At 41.6% G+C, this 17,481-nt stretch overlaps 1 long non-coding RNA gene across 1 annotated transcript in view; it reads right to left on the reverse strand.

Moving 5' to 3' along the window:
• Positions 1–2,099: 2,099 nt before the first annotated feature.
• LOC113603659 (uncharacterized) overlaps positions 2,100–17,481 on the reverse strand; it is a 52,879-nt gene continuing 37,497 nt past the window's right edge. The window contains exon 6 of the long non-coding RNA XR_008300020.1: positions 2,100–2,232. This is a non-coding gene — a long non-coding RNA (uncharacterized LOC113603659). The remainder of the gene's footprint in view (positions 2,233–17,481) is intronic.

A 17,481-nucleotide genomic window follows, 5' to 3' on the forward strand; every position in this document is an offset into this window, starting at 1 on the left:
TGGGAACTTAACAGAAGACCATGGGGGAAGGGAAGGGGAAAAAATAGCTTCAGAGAGGGAGGTAAAACATAAGAGACTCTTTTTTTTTTTTTTAATTTTTTTTCAACGTTTATTTATTTTTGGGACAGAGAGAGACAGACATGAACGGGGGAGGGGCAGAGAGAGAGGGAGACACAGAATCCGAAACAGGCTCCAGGCTCTGAGCCATCAGCCCAGAGCCTGACGCGGGGCTCGAACTCACGGACCGCGAGACCGTGACCTCGCTGAAGTCGGACGCTTAACAGACTGCGCCACCCAGGCGCCCCCATAAGAGACTCTTAAATGCAGAGAACAAACAGGGTTGATGAGGAGGTCAGAGGGGGGAAATGGGTGATGGGCATTGAGGAGGGCACTTGTTGGGATGAGCACTGGGGGTTGTATGTAAGCAATGAATCATGGGAATCTACTCCCGAAGCCAAGAGCACACTGTATACAGTGTGTGTTAGCTAACTTGACAATAAATTATACTTAAAAAAAATAAAGTAATAAAATAAAAGACTGAAAACCATGAGAGAATATTTATGTCCCAAGTTATTTCCTGAAATTCTGTCCTGAAGTACAATTTTGAGCCAACAAGCACTGATTAAGGTATTCGAGGAGGGGCAGAGAAGGGAGAAATGTTGGGAGGATCTCCAGAAAACTTAATTTTAACCTCAACCAGGTGAAGGTAGTAAGAAAAGAAGGGTATGGTAAGAACCTCAAAGAAGCTTTAATTTAAAAAAAAAAAGAAAACAGGGGCGCCTGGGTGGCCCTGTCATTTAAGCATCCAGCTTCAGTTCAGGTCATGATCTCACGGTTCATGAGTTCAAGACCTGCATTGGGCTCTGTGCTGATAGCTCAGAACCTGGAGCCTGCTTCACATTCCGTATCTCCCTCTCTCTCTGCCCCTCCCCCACTTGCTGTCTCTTTCTCTCTCTCAAATAATAATTAAACATTTTAAAAATTAAAAAGAAAAGAAATATTAAAAAACAAAGCGAGTGGTGAGCATTTTGTAATGTATATAATTGTCAAATCACACTATACATCTGAAACTAATTTAATATTGTTTGTCAACTATACTTCAATTAAAAAAAGATGTTGAAGGGCAGGCCTTCAGTCTTACCAATCCAGGTAGCTTTAGTCAACCCTAAAATTGGACTCCTTGTTGAGCACAGCAAGTAAAACAAATATTTGTCCACACTCTTCCATGTGTCCAAGGCCTAAAACAAATAAAGTGTAAGTATAAAATAAATAAAAGGAATTGCAACTTGCCTTTGCATTTTGTAGAATTATTATCCTCAGCAATCTCAAGAGCATATTGGTAACCCCATAAATACCCTGACCCCACTTAGCAACTGTTTTCGGAGCAGAGTGACACCAGAAAGAACATTAAAAAATTAGTAAAGTGAGGAAAACAGATGTCTGAGCATATTTTTTAAGCAAGGGTAATTCCGTTCGTTTCAAAAATTAAGGACTACTCAGGAAAGCTCCAATGTGTTGTTGTAAAAGCCTTTTTCTACAAGTCAGTATGCTCAGTGGGAGAGAAAATTACCCTTCCTGGGATTCACTCAAGCTCAACTCTGGGAGGTGCTATTCACATGGAGCCTGTGTGAACGGCACCCTCTGGAGATGTGCAGTTTTCTTTTGTTTTTTTGTTTTTATTTTTTTTATTTTTTTTATTTTTTTTAAACGTTTATTTTTGAGACAGAGCACGAGTGGGGGAGGGACAGAGGGAGACACAGAATCTGAAGCAGGCTCCAGGCTCTGAGCTGTCAGCACAGAGCCCCGCCCAGGGCTCGAACTCATGAACCTTGAGATCATGACCTGAGCTAAAGTCAGATGGTCAACAGACTGAGCCACCCAAGTGCCCTGAGGTGTACAGTTTTAATACCTACAAACCCTGACATGGCAGACCTCTTTTTTTCCTGGCTCCACATTAACTCGTGCTTCAATGCTGAAATCTGAAAATGGTTCAGTTCTTTCTGGAGACAGTTGTTTGTGACAACAGGGAAGAGCCTGCTCTTCCCCTCCCCCACCTCCTACTCTCTTGTCCTCACTGGGGATGGGCTGCACAACAGACAAGCTGCCTCCAAGCTTGTGTGGACTTGCCTGTGGGTAGTTTTCTGGGAAGATTATCATGAATGGTAAGGCATGCTGGCACCATCCCTTTTATTTTGTGTCCCACTGGGAAGTTTGTTCTTTGTGCTTCTGGTTCTGAAATTTAGGAGGACAGTGGAAGCCGATTACAAATGGGCTCACCACACCCTTCCTCTAATCAGTCATGACAAAGGGTGATTACCTGGGCAGCATGAATGAGGGGGTGAGTTATAGTTCTACCTGACAGCCAGGTCTAAGGTAAGCCAGAATGAACAGAGGTAGTAAAACAGGACTCACATGTTACCATAGCAAATAAGGAAACTCAGGTGTACAAGGCTATGATTAAAACTACCATATTATTGCAGCCTAGGAAATAAACAGAGATGAAAGGTCCCCTCTTCCCCTCCTTTCAGGGCCATTTTGGAGGGATTCCCCTCCATTCCCCTCCAACTTCTTTTCAGAGGCATTTGTCATACAACTTCTCCTTGTTGCCAGAAACTCCATTTCCCATACCTAAGAAAACATTCTCTGGGATTAAAGGACCACCAAATGGATTCTCCTAGTGTTTTACAACCTGAGATCTGCCTTTTTGATATCTGCTTTTCTTTTGTCTTTTAACTGTTTTTGTTAAAATGATACATAACCAGAGTAAAAATAATCCAAGCAAGACAGAAAAGTACAAGAGAATAAAAATCATCTGAAATTCCATCACCCATAAATGACAACTTTAACATTCTGATGAACATCCTTCTACAAATACACAGAGTATATATGTATAATTATACATAATTATGCTGCCCTGTAATGTGACTTATTAATTCATAGTATGTCATAGGACCCCTTTTTATTTTTCAATGGAATATTGGTATTACCCACTACCTAAAACAAGAAACAAATAATCCTGCTGTTACTAGCGACAATTCACATGTTATAGTTCTTTGTAGCTAAAAAGTAGTTGTACATCCTTAATCCTATGTAATCCTAAAGCTGGAAGGAAAACTCTGGGGAGTCCATCTCCCTTCTTTTGAGGTTTAATTCTAATCATCCCTCACATTGGTGTAATACTTCACAACTTCAAAAGCATCCTTATTTGATTGTAACAAAGTAAGATGATCAAAAGTGAGAGATAATGCATTGTCATAGCCACATTTACATTGACATAATATATTAATAATAGTCATAACTACATTTATTGAGAAATTAGTATGCGCCAGACTCTGTGTTCAGTCCACTGCATGCACTGTCTCATGTAATCCTCACTATCCCCATCTTAGAGATACTATAACTAAGATTCAGAAAACAGTGATTTGATCAAATTTCCACAGCAAATCCAGGTGCTATTTTAATCTAAATGTGTCTGATTTTAACATTCTCTGTTTTTAATCAGCATCATACTGCATGTTATTAACAACTAACTTTAGTGCAGCACTGTACAAAACACTCAAACATATATTGTTATCTCCATTTCATAGCTAAAGAAACCAAGGCCAGAGAGGTCAAATGATTTGCCTGAAGTCTTGGAGCCAGGACCCAACCATTTTAATTCCAAGCCTGCTGCTGCTTCCACTATACTGTGCCAATCTCCTTCCTCTGACTATAGATGCAGAGTGTGTCAAAATGCTTCTTTCAGAGCTCCAGAGAAGGGCATTTAAGAATGTAAAATCTTTCAAAAACCCTTCCTGCTGCAGTGAAATCTGTTTCTTCTTCAGACGGAACAAAGGTCAGCCTCTTCTGCAGAAACCAGGCTCTTGATCACGTACGTGCATGGTGAGTTGGGAAGACATAAAGTTGTGGAGCTCAGATCAAGTCCCAATCATTCCTTCTTCCTGGCTTTCTTATGCTTTGGACATAGGGAAGAGTTGGTCTGTCTTGTCCTTTCCTTTCAGAGAGGAGGCAGAGAGAGTGTTTATTCTTGACGATACGAAACTAAAGATGATGAAACAAAATGGAATGAGATGCAGGGAAACCATTAAAAGCAGCGTAGGTGGAAGGCATATATAAGGAATTAAACAGCATCTTTCTGATATACAGGCAGAGTTGGTTTGTGGAGGCAATTAGGCAATGAAAATTAATATTTTCTTCTTTAAAGATAACAATTTTTATTTATAAAGCACTCCTTGCTGGAATGAGCTCAAAGCATTTAATGAGTGCTGGCTAATTACCCCACCCAACAATCTGGCAGCCAGGAAAAGAAAGATAATTATCCCCATTTTGCAGGCAGGGAGATTGAGCCACAGAAGAGTAGTACCTTGCATAAAACCAGAGAGCTTAAAATAGAAGGCAAGCCTCCTAATAGCAATCTTCCACCCCACCGTATGTTTATAGACATAGACTCCTGAGAAAGGAAAACCCACTTGCTGGCCAGAAAAAAGCAGCCGTCACTCATTGGGAACTACAGCTCCCAGCAGACACCAAGAAGAGACAGGGCTGTGCCCCTAGTGCCCATTCCAGATTTCCAAATATGGAGAAGGACTGGGTTTTGGAAGAACAGAGTGCTCACCCTTGAAAGAGAGGGAGAGAAAGAGGGAGTATGAGGTAAGTTTGGATTATTTAACTCTGTCACCTAAATGTCTGCCCGGTCTTTGAAATATAGCAGCCAAAGTCATGATCTTTTAATAAATCTTGCTAGAAGATTTAACTCTGTAAACCAAGCAGTTACTATAGCAGAATCCTATTTTTTTCCTAAGATTAGATATGTGCTGACAGGAATGGTTCAGTTCTAGGTGGGTGGTCAGATACCCTTTGTCTGAGTCCAACCAGCTCAGAGGTGATGGTGGTGGTGGTGAGAAGGAAATTCCCAGTGAAGAATAGCTCTGCTGTGATAGGAACAGACATTCCTGAGGCTAGGGCTGGTGGCCAGCTTGCTGAACCCAAGCACAAGCAGCCCTGGGAGGGCAAGGGTTACTCATTTTCTGCTTTGGAGGCTGCTGAGCCCGCCTGGTGGGAGAGGCATGAAAGAACTCTTTCCTCATTCTATCTCATTCTGTCAACAAACACTTACTAAAGCACCTACACTCAAGGCACTGGGCTAGATGATGAGGGGGAAATAAATCATAAGACCAGACTTCTGTCCTCAGGATGCTTACGATTGAGGGATGGGGTAAATACAAAGGGAAAGATGAAGCAAAGGGAAGAAAGAAACAATGCAAGGCAGTCTATTATTTATACTTTTCACCCAACATCTAGTTATCTACCGATTACCTGCCTTAGGCCAGGCACTGTTCAAGCCACTTGGAATACAATGGTGAATACACCAAAAGAAAAAGCTTCTACCCTTGTAGATTTTACTGTCTGGTATGTCTGAGGATGTCTGGGGAAAGAGTCCTCCAAGCAGAGGGAACAGTGAGTGCAGAGCCTTGAGATGGAAATGAACTTGGTGAGTTTGAGAGCAAGCCAGTGCAGCCAAATTAGGGGAGTGGATGAGGACTAGAGCAGGAAGAAATGAAGTCAGAGAACTAGTCTGGCGTCAAATCACACAGGGCCTTATAAGGCACAAAGTGTGAATTAAGTTCTAATTGGGAAACAAATTTTACCAGTAGTTTTTAGCAGTAGTTTGTTATAACTTGATGTAAAGTGCCAGATGAAGGGAACAGACCTGTAAAGGAGTTTGGAGAATAAAGGAGAGAGATCACTGAACTGGGATGGACAAGGAAGGCTTCCCAGCAGAATGGGATGCAAGCTGAGTGTCAATAATTAAATAGGAACTGGATCTAGAGAGAAAGCATTCCAGCTGGAAGGAACTCCAGGGGCAAGGTGTGGAGTCAGAATGGCACATTGCACGTTCAGATCATCAGTCTGCCATAGGTGTGGTCATATGGGGTCATAGTGGATGGTGAGGTTGGAGAGGAAGAATTGGAAACATTTAAGGTCTCTATGGCAGAAAGTTCTGAATCTCAGGTTAACAGTAATTGGGAGATTTGAATGCGCAGAGGCATTATTCACAGACTTGAAATATCCAAAGAATCTGGTCTTCACCAGGGGCCAACATTTTCCTCTAAGACACTTGTTGCTTTCCAGGCTTTTGATTCCCACATTGAAAGGCAACTGAGTTGCACAATTCCAGAGGGCACCATTTACATTGTACCGTATGTGAAAGGCGCCCCCTATTGTATGACATAGGCCATGAGGCAAATGGTGTCCTCTGGAGCTGCACAATAGCAGAGGCCCTGATTAACATTTTGGAGGATAAATACCAGCCTGCCCACAGGTGACACATAGTGCTTCAGTAGCTCCCATCACCTTTAAGATTAAAGCCTAGCTGAACTAGCTGCAGAATCAACAGGGATGAGGAGAATTGGCTGATGAAGAACTGGAAGGAGAATGGGAAAAAAGAGGGATTAAAAGAGGAGGCAAGGAGGGGCACCTGGGTGGCTCAGTCAGTTAAGCATCCAACTCTTGGTTTCAGCTCAGGTCGTGATCTTGCAGTTCGTGGGATCTAGCCCCAAGTTGGGCTCTGTGCTGGCAGTGCAGAGCCTGTTTGGGATTCTCTCTCTCTCCCTCTGTCTCTGCCCCTCTCCCCCTTGCACTGTCTCTGTCTCTCTCAAAATAAATAAACTTTAAGAAGAAAAAAGGAGCCAAGGGAAGAAGCACTTAATTTGGGTCATTCTTTTGCCCAGTGGAACACAAGAGGGAAGTAAAGGAACTAGGAGAAGAAGGGTGACAAGAGGGGAGAAAAGGATTGCTCCGGTAGCTGAGCTGCAAGTAGAATTAATAGAATTGCTGTGATCATTAGTAGAGGCTGTGATCATTCTCCTGCAGGATATCATGGTACCGCTAGTCTGTGGGCCTCAGTAGGGCAGCAAGCTGCTGAGCCCAACTATGGTTTTGGGAGGTCTAATGAAGACCCAGACCCTGAGGCAGTTAGCTTGACCATCCAGTTACTGGGTGTGTAGGATAAGTTGTATGCCTACTTAAGCACCTCACCAAGGAGTCTCCCAACTGTTTCCTTCTACCTGAATTTGGGGAAACCATGGTGCTCTTGCAACAGGTCAAAGCAGAATAAACTCAAAGTAAATGGCATTCCTTTCTGTGCCTTCTTCTTCCCTCAACCCTCAAAAGCCAGACAGAGAAGGGAATTTGCATGAACCGGGAACAGCAAAATGTTGCATGTGTGCATGCTTCCCCAGGAAAGGGCACAAGGTGGTATGTTTGGGATTGATATGTTCTCTGCCCATACTGATCCATTTTACATTCTCAATAATAAGTAGTAGCAATAAAACATTCTCTTGGGCTATCACACTGAGTTTCCACTCTCCCTCGGACACGGCAGACCCAGTAAATACAAAATGAGCCGCGTACCCAAATTCCAACAGCAGTACCTCTCCAGGATCTCCTCTTTCTTCCCTTCCCATATAGTCGTTGCATTTGGAATAGTATTTCCCTTTAACTCCTGCACTAAATACAACTGTCAAAGAGCTGCAAATACAGCTGCCATGCCCTGCCCTACTCTTCCCTCTTCTGGGAAGCCCTTTCCTACCTCCTAGACTAGACTAACCCTCCAGAGTTCAGCTCAATTATCTCCTCTGAGGAGGTTTTCCTGAATCCCTCTTCACCTCTCTCAGGTAGATTAAGTGCCTCCCCATCTGTATTCTTGTAGCATCCTGTACTTAGCTGTGCTATAGCACACTAGCTGTCTGTTTACTTAAATGAATCCCCCACTAAACTATTAACTCCCTCAGGATAAAGAGCTATGTATTTTATTTCTATATTTCCAACTTCTAACGCAGTGAACTGGTGGTGATCATTTGTTGAATGACTGAATGGCCAGGATTCCTTGGCCTAATGAGTTCTCTACCAGTGAAGTAAGAATTAAGGCCATGGTCTCAGTTTTCCAGGCCAGCCGACTGTCTTATTAACTAACATACCCATTTCCTGGAAAATTCTTCACTCATACTTTCAAGTCCTCCCTCTCCCTTCCCCCAACCCCCACCCAGTTATCACCCCCACATCTGGCCACCCTTTACCCAGAGGCTCCCCATTATTATTCACTGGAATAAGAAAACACTAGTGTCTTTCTGGATTACCAAAAAGAGATCATCTTGTGTTCTTGGATGTCAACCTTCCATTTCTTCCTCCTCCTCTGCCTAAATCAGGAGAATGTTAGCTTCTGGCACTCTCTCCAAACTGTATTGGATTAACCTCCACCCCCACCCACCTCAGCTCCTACCTGAACATAGGAGGGATACAAAACCTCAGAGAGAGTCTAGATGTGAGAAATGAATCCAGTTTGAAAAATAAGATTTTTGCAAGCAAAAACATAGAAGCTGAGATTATCAGCATTTAGCTTGGAAAACTGAGAGGAGGCTTAGTTGGGCTATGCTGTCCCATCTTGGAGAGCTCTTTGGGTGGTGGAAGGATTAGGCTGGAAGGAAAATGAAGTTAGATATTAGCAAGAGCCTCTTTGATGTGTTCATAGTTTTAACAAGTTTCCACTATAGGAAGTGTCTGCCTGGAATCAGGGCTGGGAGAGTGCAAGACTCCTGGAAGTCCTTCCTTTCCTGGAACTCCATGCTCAGGGCTGGCTGTGGCCTTGCTGGGACCCAAATTCCATTCATTGAGGCTATTTTTGATAAATTAGGTAGTGAGGGAAGGATGGGAAAGTGCCACCCCTAAAGGTGGGGATCCACTAGGTCAGGATGCAATGAGGCAATACTGTGAGCCTCTTGGATCCCCTGAACAATGGTTTTCCATGTTCAGGATGCCCTGGATTAAGTGAGTAATCTCTGTGGAACCTGACCTGTCAGCAGAGAGGGTACAGGGCCAGGACCCTCAGACAAAATGGCAAAGGCTTTGGACTCCCTGGTAATAACAGCTCTTTCTCCCATTTCTAGTGTCAGCCAATGAGCTATGTTTAATTGTACAAACAATGTTGCTAAAGGGTTATTACTATCCTTCAGTGACACTCAGAAAGGTTAAGAAACTTGCCTGAGGTTACTAGCTCACAAATTCCTGAGCCAAAATTCTAGCCCAGAAATGTGACACCAAAGCCACCTTACTACACCACTCCATCTCTCAAGTTTCCTTCCAGGGGAACAAAGTCAGTGATTTGGGGCAGGGGAGAGAGGGCATGACAATGTAGTCTAGGCTCCATTCTTCCTTTCCCAGACATGGAATGAAGGAAAGGAACTTCTCAATGTCCATCAGACTCATGCATGTCACAAACAGTGCTGCCTCCGAAGACCACTATATGTAAAGCCCAAGGTATCCTTTTTTCTAGCTCGGGCAGTTTATCCTAACAAAGCCAGAACTCAAAGTGCCATGCAGGAAAAGCAGTTTGGAGAACAGACTCTGGATCTGAGGAAGTGTCCTGAAGTAGTGGAGAGAGCCCTAGCCTGGATCAGAATATCCAGATTCTCTTTCTGGTTAACAGAAAACAAATTACTTACTCTCTGATTCCCAGTTCCTTTATCAAGGAAAGGGGATGAGGGATAAGGATAGAGGGATTAGGATAAGTAAATGTTCACTCCAATGACCTTACTAAGTTATTAAATATAAAATGCACTAAGTATTAGGCATCTGTGAGGGTTCTCTGTGATTCTCATTGTCCAAATCACTCAACTTGGCAAGATCACCCTATCTAGCTGTCCACTCCTGATATAAACAATCTCAATTCCATTTTTCTGAATTTTCTTTCTTATCACTGGACGTTTGCAAACTCCATGCCCTTAACTTAAAATGCGTGGTCTGCTCATTCCTGCCCCCACATCTTAGGTCAACAGTAGACAGAAGAGACTGTGTCTTGTTCACATCTTATCTTCAACAGTTAATGCAGCACATGGCATGTGGTGATTGCCCAGTGAATATTTGATGAATATATGAATTTTTATCTGTGATTTCCCTCCTTGTCCTTGCTTATTTTTTCATTGCAATCAAAATGACAATCTTTCTGATCTCATCCCGGGGGGAATACCACAGAGATTAGCTAATTAATAAGGGTAAAACTCTTCTGACACTTTGTGTTAATGTTTAACAGAAATAGCTGGGGAGTGTGATGACCCAGGGAGACAATGGTGAAATCCTTTGGGCATCACAATATCAAGTTGCCCCTGTTCTCCTCTCATTGCACAGACACTCAGTGGGAGACTTAACCTTTGAGCTTCATTGTTCCCTGGATCCTACTTTCATCTCTTGGCAAGGCATATCCCCCAGATCCTAAACTCCACCCTACCATCTCCTCTGGACATTGCCTCTCCCTTTGGGGGATTCTTGCAGCTGTGAAACAGCTGGAGACTTTGGAAGCACGACAGGGTCTGGAGGCCACAGTCACCTGTTTCCAAGGATTCCCCCCCCCACCTTCCTCTTTCCCAGATCAGATTGTGAGGATCTAGGAATATGAAGAAGGGCAGTTTACTTGGTTTTTCCCAATGATAGAAAAACAGAGTGAAATGGTCATTGATAGTGAATAAGTCAAAGCAAAAAAACCATGCCAGCTGGAGGCCATTGGAAAAATCAGCAAATCCATGAATTATCCTGTTTACACCAGAAATATATTGATAGTTTAGACCTTTACTTACTAGATTGTGCTGAAATTACAGGCCATTCACGAAGATAAATGCATGAAGAAGCTGTGTATTAGGCCCTCCTTATTCATTGAAGACTTTGGCACCAAACTTCTAGTCTTCTACTTTATGCCAAGTCTTCCTATCATCCTGGGTAACTTCAATGTCAAACAGACCAATTATTTACAAACTAAGAATCACAACCCATTAGTGTGTCATGAAATTGATTTAGAGGATTGTGACTAGAATTTTTTTTAAGAAACAGAATGGAAATATAATAAAATAAAATGTCACATGTAGAAGTGGTAGTTTGGAGTAAAACATTTATTTCAATAATATATATATTATCATGTAACATATACTAATAATGTATTACTTTAATAACACAATATATACATGTATACTAGTCACGATGTAAAATGTATTTCTTATTATAGGCCATAATCTAAAGCTTAAAAGGGATAGGAGTACCTACAATAAGGAAGGAAATTCTGACACATGCCACAAGACAGATGAACTTGGAGGAAATTATGCTAAATGAAATAAGCCAGTCACAAAAGGACAAAGACTGTAATGATTCCATTTATATGAGACATTTTAAATAGTTACATTCATAAAGACAGAAAGTAGAATGGTGGCTTCCAGGGTCTGGGTGGGGGGCAGAGAATGAGGAGTTAGTGTTTAACAGGTACAGAGTTTCAGTTTTGCAAGATAAGTTCTGTGGACGGATGGTGGTAATGGTAGCACAACAATGTGATATACTTAAGGTCAATCAAAATACTTATTACACTTAATATGATGCATTTAATACCTTTAAAATGATTAAGAGGGTAAACTTTATGTTTTGTATATTTTACCACAATTTTTTAAAAGCTATCAGAGAAGCTTCCCAGGTCTTTGACCTCACTTTCAATGACCTTCATCCCTACTCACTTCCAGCTTCCATCTTCAAGACTACACCCTAGTCCAGGCCATCATCAACAACTGTTTATCTCCCACTCTGTGATCTCCACCTCCACCTTTCTTGCTTCAACACTCCTTATTCCCACTGTACTAATGTCTATACTTCATTGCATCATTTTAGCTCTTGGTCACCTACCTTTTCCCAGTCTACATTTATTCCTTCCTGAATTGCTGCAACAGTTTCCTTACCAGTCTTCATGAAAAATCCTGTCCCCTTCAGTTCATCCTCTACATTGCATAGGTGTGGGGCACCTGAGTGGCTCAGTCGGTTAAGCATCTGACTTCAGCTTAGGTTATATCATGATTTGCAGGTTTGAGCCCCGAGTCAGGACCTGAGCTCAGTTCTGTGCTGACAGCTCAGAGTCTGGAGCCCATTTCTGATTCTGTGTCTCCCTCTCTCTCTCTGCCCCTCCCCCACTTGTGCTTTGTATCTTTCTCAAAAATAAATAAACATTAAAAAAATTTTAGGTGCATAGGTGTGACATTTCTAAAATTTCAAACTGATCTCAACACTCCCTATTTTTTTATAAATATTTTTATTAATTTTTGAGAGAAAGAAATAGAGCAGGGGAGGGACAAAAGAGAGGGAGACAGAGGATCCGAAGCAGGCTCTGTGCTGACAGCAGAGAAACTGATGCATGGCTCGAACTCATGAACTGTGAGATGAACTATGGGATCATGACCTGAGCCAAAGTCGGATGCTTAACTGACTGAGCGACCCAGGCATCCCACACTCCCTATTTAAAAACTTGTCAGTGGCTGTCTTGCTCTCAAGGTCAAACCCTTAGCTAGGTAGACAAACCAGTTGTGATGTGGCTTCTGGTAAATATGCATCCCATCTTGCCTGCCCTCCTGCATGGCAATGTATAGCCTTTAACATTACTTGCAGTTCTTCAAGTTCACCAAGCTTTCATTTTCTTGAGTCTGTACCCATTCTCCCTTGGACTAGAGAGACCACCTCCCACCTCACTTGTTCTTCATTTGGTTTAGCTTATCACTTCCTCTTAGAAGTTTCCCTCTACTCACATAAGGTTGGATCTGGGGCCCCAGGTGAGGTTCTTTCTATAGCACCTTTTGCCTGATCAGATCAGAGCTTATCATGCCATACTGGAATTACCTGTAGACTTCTCCTTATGCCCTCACTAGAGTGTCATCTGCCTCCCTAAATCCAGGCACAATATCTGATTTATCACTGCATCCCGTATCTACCACATAGTAGATACTCTCTGAGTGATGGGTAGATGGACAGACAGAAGGATGTTCAAATGGATGGATTTCACAGGTTTTGAAATTCAAACCTGAAAATTAAGGTTCAGTCAACACTTTCAACTGGAAATACCTTTGATCAAGACCTAAAGTATGGTTTATCCAAATTAATAAGTTACTATATATAGCATTCAAGAGTTTATAAAACACTGTCATATTTTTTGTCTTATTTGACACACTTAAAAACCTATGAAGTGAGACAACCAACCACAAGTAGAAGTCTTGGCACTCTGTAACAGAATGAGTACTACACTTTATCTTAATTCCTAATTTAAAAACATGTTTACAACTTGCAACCAACTTCTATGAAAAGTAGAAAAAACAAACAAAAATAATAAAAGAGAGCAAGTGAGCAAGAGGTAGCATGTGAGAGCAAAAAGAAATTCCTAAAATCAATTTGTTTTTGTTCAAAATAATAATAATAATAAATAACCTATGAAGTAAGAAGAAAACCATCATCATCAGCCATCATTCATTATAAATGAAGAAGCTATGGATTGTCCAAGATCAGAAAGTTAGTGAATGGAAAATGCAGAATAAGTGCTCACATCTTCCTTCCACTCACTTGACTGTGATGTATTTAACCTTCAGGAATGAAAAATATCAGAATAATTAATTCTGAAATCAGGACCTTTCCTTAAACAGTATAGTATCATAGTATCCTCTGGCTTCTACAGGGTCCTACCAAGGTCCTAGTTCACAGGTACCTAGAAAATACTAACTAGCTCCACAGCGGCAAAACCATTCCTGAGGAGCCTTGCTTTTTTCACACTTTCCAAAGAAAGAAAGAAAGAAAGAAAGAAAGAAAGAAAGAAAGAAAGAAAGAAAACCAAGCACCCTAAGGACCAATATCTGGGATTTTTCCTTTACATTCATTCACCCTATATCTCTGCATTGCAAATCAAGCCCAATTTCTTTTGATTCTCAGCAGAAAAATAAATAAAGCATGAGCACTGTTTATATCCCATCTGCATCCAAAAAGACAGAAAATGAGAAGAATTTATCATTAGTCCCCCTATAAATAATCTCTTCCTTCTGCCCTCTGTGGTCCAAATTAGACTATTCTAATTGCATTTTACATAGGATCTGTTTTCCAAGCATTCAGTCATTTTATTTGCTCTTATGCAGACCCTATCCAATTGTTCCCATTCTCTCTTTGACTTTTAGAGTCAAAACTGGACATGGGTCACCAGTAAGATTCTGGTTAAATTCAAGAATAGTGGGAGAATGAAGGGAAAAAAAAGAATAGTGGAAAGATGACTCCCCTATGATCTAGTAATTTCACTACTTGGTATAAACACTAATTTAAAGGGATACATGCACCCCTATGTTTATTGCATCATTATTTACAACAGCTAAACTATGGAAGCAGCCCAAGTATCCATCAATAGATGAATGAATAAAGAAGATGTGGTTTATATATATACAATGGAATATCACTCAGCCACAGAAAAGAATGAACTCTTGCTGTTTGCAACAACACGAATAGAGCTAGAGAGTATAATTCTGAGTGAAATAAGTCAGAGAAAGACAAATACCACATTACCTCACTCATATATGGAATTGGAGAAACAAAACAAATGAGCAAAGGAAAAAAAGAGAGAGAGAGAGAAAAACCAAGAAATACACTCTCAACTATAAAGAACACACTGATGGTTACCAGAGAGGAGGTGGGTAGGGGGATGGGGAAAATAAGGGATGGGGATTAAAAAGTACACTTATGAAAAAAATAAAAATCAAATAAAATGAAAAAAGAAAAGAATAGTGGAAGGATGATTTCATGGACCTTGAGCCTTACCCTGTCCAGCTGGGTGTGTCCACAGAGCAAACCAAGCACTGTGAGGCTCATGGCTACTGCCTTTGAACAAGAGAAAGGACAGAAAGAGCATCTAGACAACAAAAGGCCTCCCCTTTCCCACACACACACACCACAGTTACTCTTGCCTTTATGTAGATCAGTTAAGTACTGATCCTTTGCTTTTTGCAAAGTAAAACTGTGCAAAACCAGAAGCCCTGATTTCAGAGACACTGAGAAGGCCCATGTCTCCATAATCACAAGTCCTGGAATTTTCAGAATTATCCTGACTTCAAGAAGTTTATTCTGGTTTGCCACAAACCATCAAATTATCCTAAAAGTGCCAACGTTTCTATTTCTTTTCTTTTTTTTTTAATTTTTAAATTGTTTATTTATTTTTAAGAGAGAGACAGAGTACAAGCATGGGAGGGGCAGAGAGAGAGGGAGACACAAAACTGAAAGCAGGCTCCAGCCTCTGAGCTGTCAACACGAGCCCGATGTGGGGGCTCAAACTCATGAACTGTGAGATCATGATCTAAACCAAAGTTGGGTGCTTAACAGATTGAGCCACCCAGGCGCCCCAATTTTTTAAAATTTATTTTGAGAGAGAGTGTGTGTGTGCCTGTGTGAGTTGGAGAGGGAAGAAAGAGAGGGAGACAGAGAATCCCAAGCAGCTTCTGAGCTGACAGCACGGAGCCCACCATGGGGCTCCAACTAACAAACCACAAGATCATGACCTGAGCCAAAATCAAGAGTCAGACACTCAATTGATTGAGGCACCCAGGCACCCCCAACATTTCTATTTCTAAATTACACCTAAGGAAAAGCTTCTTACATCTAAAATCAATTTTAAAAGAAAATCTATCAGCAGACAATGTGTCCAAATTTTCAATTTAAGAAACTATGGTCAATGAATCCAGGTTTTTCCAGAAGCAGCATTTTATCTGCCTGCTCCAACCTACAGTTCCACAGCTAGAGCATCATCCCTTTTTATCTGAAGGTGCTGTCAGAGATATTACTGGGCAAACATCTCTGTGAGAGATGCTATCTTAAGCTTTTACCAGCCATTTATAACTTAGAGGGAAAGTGTTTTAGATTCTATGCTGAAAACAAAGTTTTGTTCAGGAGAAAGAAAGGCAAGAGCAGGAGACTGGAATGACAACCTTATTGTCACACCTTAAAGAGTGTGTTTAAACATCTTTGTGATCATCACTCCCCCCACCCACCCCACCTCCGTGAAATGTGAATACCACAAATACACCATACATCTGTTTGTGTATTGTATGTATATCAGTGCTTCCTTTATACCCAAGAGGAGTGTGGTTTTTCCAGTTCCCCAAGTACAAAGCTCCCTGCTTGGGGGCAGTATTGTACCCATTGAGAATGCATAGTTGAGAAGTCATTTTTCAGAAAGAAAATAGTTATAACTAAGAAGTTGAGAGGCACCAAAGACAAGCTCCTTGCACAGCACTGTTTTGCTTGATTTGACCATGCTGTCTTTCTGCATCCTTGACAGCCATTCCCAGACTACGGGAACAGAATTCAGCTTACACACAGTCTTTCTCCACTTGCAGGGTCCTGTTCTCCTGGCCCTGACAATACCTAGGTTAACTGGTCCCTGAGAAAGGGACAATGTTGCTGGGCAAGTAGGTCCCCACATGACACTCATGATTCACTATGGGACCATATGCAGGGTCAGATGCCCCCAGAAAGTAGTCAGGCATTAGTCCAGAGGTCTGTAGGCATAGTGTGCACTTTTCACCTGGTTATGGATGAAGAAAGGGCCTGACATCAGGAAACACATGACTAGCAGAAAGGGAAAAGGAATACCAAGTCCCACCCTCCTCTGAGGAGGCAACAAGACACTACTAAGAATAGTCATCACACTGCACTGATCTGGAACCAATGTTGTCTACTTTGTTATTAATACTAGCTACTGCCTTGGTAACTGGAAAGTACAAAGTGAGTTTAAAAGAGCCCCATAGACTATAATGTACACCTGAAACTCATATAACACTGTTAACTAACTGGAATTAAAATTAAAATATAGGGACGCCTGGGTGGCTCAGTCGGTTGAGTGTCCGACTTCAGCTCAGGTCATAATCTCACAGTCCATGAGTTCGAGCCCTGCGTCAGGCTCTGTTCTGACAGCTCAGAGCCTGGAGCCTGCTTCCAATTCTGTGTCTCTCTCTCTCTGCCCCTAACCCACTCATGCTCTGTCTCTCTCTGTCTCAAAAATAAATTTAAAAAAACATTAAAATTAAAATATAAATAATAAATAAGCAAGTAAGCAAGCCCCATAGATGAAAGCTAAGAGAAGAAAAACAGAAGAATTAGAAATCCAAGGCAGCAAAGAGCAACAGATAAAAAGCTTCCCCCAAATGCAAATCTAGATGAAACAAAGGTAAACAAGATAATGTCAGCTAGGATTGTCCAAGGAAACAAGAAAGAGTTCTATAAATATAGCCAGAAAAAAAATATTTGTCTTAGCTGATGAGATCACCACACATGGCTCATGATAGGGATCTTTTGTTGCTCCCTTAATTGAAGCTTGGAAGAGAACAGAAATGAGAGCAGAAATCAGATTACTGGCCCACAAGGTCTGCGTTCCAATAAGCCATTCCATTTTTAATTAAATACAGCTGAAGTGATTAAGACTTCATACCATGAACCTGGACTGTAGTCTGTGTTTTCGTTGACATGCTGGCCCCCACCTTTTCTACCCACCCCCTACTCCCAGCAACAAACTAGCTAGTGGCTTACCCACACTGAACAAATGGAGTCAAAAACAGGAAGAAGCAGATGGCCATGAGTTGGACATAGGCCTAGGGGAGGGGAAAGGCT

This window comes from Acinonyx jubatus, chromosome B4 (genome assembly GCF_027475565.1).
Source record: "Acinonyx jubatus isolate Ajub_Pintada_27869175 chromosome B4, VMU_Ajub_asm_v1.0, whole genome shotgun sequence".
Lineage (NCBI taxonomy): Eukaryota > Metazoa > Chordata > Mammalia > Carnivora > Felidae > Acinonyx > Acinonyx jubatus.